Source organism: Equus asinus, chromosome 6 (genome assembly GCF_041296235.1).
Source record: "Equus asinus isolate D_3611 breed Donkey chromosome 6, EquAss-T2T_v2, whole genome shotgun sequence".
NCBI lineage: Eukaryota > Metazoa > Chordata > Mammalia > Perissodactyla > Equidae > Equus > Equus asinus.
In genome coordinates, this window is record NC_091795.1 from 45,042,943 (window position 1) to 45,048,873 (window position 5,931).

General features: G+C 41.6%; 1 long non-coding RNA gene across 1 annotated transcript; it reads left to right on the forward strand.

The window, feature by feature from the left end:
- The first annotated feature begins 2,030 nt into the window (after positions 1 to 2,030).
- Positions 2,031 to 3,400, forward strand: LOC139045595 (uncharacterized). Its single transcript, XR_011504284.1, has 2 exons — positions 2,031 to 2,401; positions 3,045 to 3,400. It is a non-coding gene; the product is annotated as an uncharacterized lncRNA (long non-coding RNA).
- Positions 3,401 to 5,931: the final 2,531 nt, after the last annotated feature.

Genomic DNA, 5,931 nt, shown 5'->3' on the forward strand with positions numbered 1-5,931 from the left:
AGACTTTAATAGCCTTTTTAGGTAATTGTGGATATTCTTCTTCCAAACTACACCAAAACTAGAAAAGTTTCTTAAAGTTTAGTTGCAGTGTAGAATTTGAACCCATAGGAATGAAAATTTGGTATTCTGTTCATATCATTCTTATGTGTCACAAAATATTAATCTTTTTTTGATTCTTCAACTATAAAAAATGTAAAAGACAGGGGTGAGCCCGGTGATGCAGCGGTTAAGTTCACACGTTCCGCTTTGGCGGCCCAGGGTTCATGAGTTCGGATCCCGGGTGCGGACCTATGCACCGCTTGCCAAGCCATGCTGTGGTGGGCATCCCACATATAAAGTAGAGGAATATAGCACAGATGTTAGCTCAAGGCCACTCTTCCTCAGCAAAAAGGGAAGGATTGGTGGCAGACGTTAGCTCAGGGCTAATCGTCCTCAAAAAAAAAAGTGAAAGATATTCTTAGCTTGCAGGTCGTATAAAAACAGGTGGCAAGCTCGATTTAGCCCATGGACCATTTTTCCCACCTCTAATCTGAAGGATGGAACTCCGTCTTTATCCAGATAAATAGGCTATAGCATGATCCTTTGTTCTCAACTCTAGACAGCAACAGAAAACCCCACAACTAAATTTCTAACAGTTTTCTCAGTACTCCCTGACATGCGTACATTACAATAAATGTAACAGATTTCCTTTTTGTGGTTTTGGGGACCAGGTGGCATCCCTTAGAGATTATCTCAATTCTAACATATTTGTAAATATATTTGTGGATTTGGGGGATTATCAAAATAATACGAACTTGTAAACATTTCAAACAGTGCAGTAACGAATGAAACAGATACAGAAATGAAAGAGGGTGAATTAATGTTTTCCATTAAAACCGGTGATTCTATATTTCAACAGGTTATTTTCATCACATCAGAGCAGGTAGATGCCAACGTTTCAGAACGGCCTCCTTCCGTCGGGAGAGAGTCTGGAAGGACGCACACGAACCTGTCCCCAGAGGACCAAGTGTTTCGGGAAGCGAGGAGGGGTCATAAGGAGCAGCACCTTCACCTTACACTTTAATCACTTGTACGTCATTTGAACTTGTTACAACGTGCATTGCAATCTTGAGCAGTAATCTCCTTTAAATCCGATAAGCATAAGATTTTTCCCCCTGAGGAAATGATTATAGTTGTGGGGGGAAAAACAGCCATGAGGATGTTCTTTGCAGCTTGATTTATAATAATGTCAGGGGAGAAAATCTAAATGTGCAAGAATAAAAGGTTGGTTAAATGAATTATGAAGCACATAGAGAATAAAACAAAGGCGCTCAACAGAAATAAGTGGGAAGACACGACATGAACCAACTGGAGACTTAATGTGCTAATTTTTACGCAGCAAACTTGGAACTGTTCTTAGGCTAAAAAGATGCCAAGTCTGGTGATGATCTAGGTGCTGTGGAATAAACTGTCAAATTTTTAATAAAAGCGTGTTTAAAAATGGTCCATAAACATTTCAATAGCAATGGGTAGAGAGTACTGGAGATTTTACGGTATAGCTTTGGTGTTCAGTTAACAAACAAATGGCATTCACGAATGCCAAAGTGTCCTCTGTTTTCGTGTAGCTTCAGGACACCGAAGTTTCCAGAAGACTAAGCAGCTTCTCAGGGGTCTGAGCCATCCGCACTTCCGATGGCAGCAGCACTCTCATCCGCGCTCTGCAAGGGGCGCCGTGCTCTCAGCGCAGACACCAGCACCCTTGGCATCAGGCATCCGCAGCTTGGGATGCAGCAGCCCTCGGCTGGCGTCACGGGCTGCAGGAGAGAATGGAAGGAGGGCCCCCGGGGGACACCCAGGGTAACGGATAGGGCAGCGTCCATGAGCCATCTCCTGCAGAATCTCCAAATCCATGGGGGATCCGGGAAGGGGGCCAGAGCTCCCATCACAGAAGGCGTGCACAGAGCTCAAGAAACACCATGTGCAACTGTTGTGTGAGGCTAGATTTCCCCCGAGACTTGCAGGTTCTATATCTGCATCACGGTCACTGGATACCAAGGGGATCTTCAATCTTCAACTTGTTCAGACAAGTTCTTTCCTAAAATGGGCTTCGGAAGATACAGCTGCTTGGAGGCCCAGTTGTCACCCATCCTTCTTACATTGCCTGCCCATGTCCAGATGAGCTAAGTGGAGCTGAGGTCACTGAAGAGATTTTTAAATAAGCTATTTTAAAAGTTACTGACATCATCAGCTCAGAGCTCTCATTCCTGGGTCAGCACAATGTCTTCGCTGCAGTAGCCACAGTCAATGCTGATAACTGCCCTAACTGCCCGACTGGGCAGGACACAGTGGGGACCGGAGCAGGGCGGGGTACCGGGAACTCAGGGAGAGAGCACGCCGTCTAGCCCCTGACCTCCCTTGAAAGGTGAGGAAACTGTTTCCCAACAGGATTTAAACCAAAGGAGACATCACATCATGATTTGGTTCTGAAAATATTTTGGCACTTTAAAGTTTAGAAATAATATGTATATGTTTCATTTTGATTTGAGCAGACTTCCCATTTCTTTAGAAGACATCTTAATCTCACTTATAGAGAAAAAGTTAAAATTTGGGTTTATTTAAATATTTGCCAAATAACTCTGGGAAGGGAACCTGGACCAGATAACATCTAAATTCCTTTCCAACATCTAGATTCTGTAATTCTATGAAATGAGTAGGATTCACTGACATTTGGTTGGTTTGCTTTGGGATAGTTTGATCTCTTTCAAGTTGCTAGTTTCTAGGATACTAAGAACATTAACAAAAGAGAAATAATTCACCTTTTCGTGGGAAGGGCAGATGTCAATGCGTCTAAGGCTTGTGTTACTCTTCCAAATGCAGCTCAATGTTTTTTAAATAGCATCCTTCTTAATGCCTTGATCAACATAAATCCATAATAATAATAAGAGCTAAGGTTTATTGAACACTTAGTGTGTGTTGGTGCTGTGCTAAATCCTTCACTTATTTTTGATCTCATCTAATCCTCACAATTTAACAAACCGTCTATTTTTATTATCTGTGTCTTACAGATGAGGCAGCAAGAGAAGCACAGAGAAGTTCAATGACTTGCCCAGAGCAGCTCAGCTCATAAGGACAAAGAGCTGGGATTTGATCCAGATCTGCCTCATTCCAGAACCTGTGAGCTCTGCACAATACTTGGCCGTAGGGTTACCTCCTGGCCGTGGTGCATGGCAGCCAAGAGAAATCAACCATTGAATTCATGGCAACCCCAAAAACAGCCACCATTTCCACAGGAGAAAAGTCTCCTCGACTTTTTTAAAAAAAGTGCTTACTGTATAAGATTTTGTACAGCAATTTCTTAAAATCTCTCAACAAATCTGAGGGAAGGAAATAAACACTCTTCTTCAAAAAGGTGTTAAAACAATAGGAGTTATGTATAAAACTCTCTGTCTTAATCCAGAAATAAAATTTCGGGGAAAAAATACACATGCACACATACAGATACATGTATATACAAAATGTCAGATGAATATCCTTTAGACTATCCTCCATGAAACTCATCTTGCATCACAGTGTTTAAGATAAAAGCTGAGCCACAAAAAGGTTGAGATTATAGTCTTTAGCAAAGACCTAAGGTGTGCATATTCTAGGTGGCCCATTAAAAGTAGATATATGTGCTCTGAAATGTTATTAAATTGTTATTCAATAAATCATGGCTGTTTTATGGATAGCCATCTGGAAAAAACAGACAAATTTAAATTCAACATCTCATACCTGATATCAAAATAAATGCCAGATGGACCAAAAATGTAAATATTGGGGGCTGGCCCAGTGGTGTAGTCGTTCAAGTTCAGCGCGCTCCACTTTGTGGCCCAGGTTTGCAGGTTCAGATCCTGGGTGCAGACATACACCAATCATCAAGTCACACTATGGTGGCAACTCACGTACAATATGAGGAAGAGTGGCACAGATGTTAGCTCAGGGCTAATCTTCCTCAAGCAAAAAGAGGAAGATTGGTAACAGATGTTAACTCAGGGCCAGTCTTCCTCAAGAAGAAAAAGTGTAAATATTAAAAATGGTATCAGGAAAGTTCTATCATGAGATAAAATTATTTTTATAATCCCAGAATGGGGATGCCATAAGAGATAGATTACACAAAAGTAAAAAAATATGTATGAGAAAAACACCACAAAGAAAGAAAAATACGAATGTCAAATTGAAAAAAAATTTTTTTACATTTCCCAGACAGAAGACTTACTTCCTTGATGTACTAAGAATTCATACAAAGAAATGAGATAAAGACAATAGAAAATGGGTAAAGGACATGAACTACAGTTCACAGAAAAGGGAGTTCAAATAATTCTCAAACTTATGAAAAATGTGTGAACTCATTCATAATAAAAAGAATCACAAAGGAACAATGCGGGGCTATCCTCTCCATGTCAGATGGCTCAGATTCAAACTTAGATTGCATCTCATGTTGATGAAAGTGTAGGGAAATAAGCACGAGGCTGGTGGGAGTGTAAAGTAGAGCCAACACTTCAGAAGGAAATTTGCTAACATTCTTCAAAATTACAAAAAGCACATATTCTTTGACCCAGCAAATCTGCTTTGGAGCAAAAACTCCTACAGATATACTTACCTGTGTGCAAATAACACATTTACAAGGACTCCCCTCACTAAGGTAGAAAGCAGCACCTTCCATCATCCTCCATTTCTTTCTCCTTGTTGGTCGTCATTACATGGACCAGGACTGTCCTTGTCATACACTTATGTGTTTTGTCCGTCTCCCCCTCAATAGGGCACATGTAAGTAAAGGTTGAGCAGCAGGGCTTCTTGGGGAGATGATCCTGGGTTTGCCTTCTCACACACCACTTCCTTGCACAAAGGTGGACGATCACATTGGTTCGAGCTGGTTAACTATCTTGTTTACTGGGAGAGCAGTGCACTGGCACCCTAGCCTTGGGGCCACGGAACTGGAATCATATAAAAAGACAGACGGGGAACTAGGGCAGTACATTCTCTGCCTCAAGATGAATCACACATCCCTTGACTTCGTTGCTGGAAACTGTGTTTGTGCTCCCTGTGTGGAGTGGCTGGGTCACTGATGAGACCAAAGATGCTTTGCATGGTGTTTCCCCTGGCCTGTTTCCCCCTACAGAGTAAGCTTAGTGCTAGACTCAGTCCCGTTCAGCCCAACTGGCTGGACTACCAGTCTGAACCTGGGACCACTGCTGGTGGCAGGACAAAGCGCCCAAAGACAGGCTGCGTGCCCAGCACCTAGAGCAGGACCTGGCACATGTGGAGAACTCTATAAACAATAAATAATGATAAACTAATGGATGAATGAACACATTAAGTAAAAAAGAGCAAAGTGCACAATGGTAACACTGTATGAAAAGATAATATTGCCTCCATTTGCACAGGCTAACTCTGGTCGAATGCACAAGTAATTCGCACTCTTAATAGATGAATATACCACTTCCGCATTTGATAGCAAACGGGTTTTTTTTAAGCTAACACAAAGACTTTTCTTGGAGACTAGTCGTTGGTCTGCTCTATCACCTATGTAAATATGTAAACAATTAAGTAGGTTGTATATCAAGGCAATAATGATTTTGAACTGGAAAATTATGGAAGCAGACATTACTGGGATATCTCCATTATCTCCTTCCAGAAGTGTAGTGTCCTAGGTGCTCTGAGGGACGTGAAGATGCCACACCAAAGGAAAAAACGCCCTGAACAGGAGCAGAAGCTGGGGGTATGCAGTAGATAGGCAGATACTAAGCAAGGTAAAATCCTACTGACCCCACCAGGACAGAGTGTTTGGAAAACAGTATAGCTGAAAGTAGTTAATCATATTGATCTTCCCTATGAAGTTGTTGAGTATCAATGAATAGGTTTTGGGGAGAGGGATGTTGATGAAAAATAACTTGGGTTTTGAGGAGTTTGTAT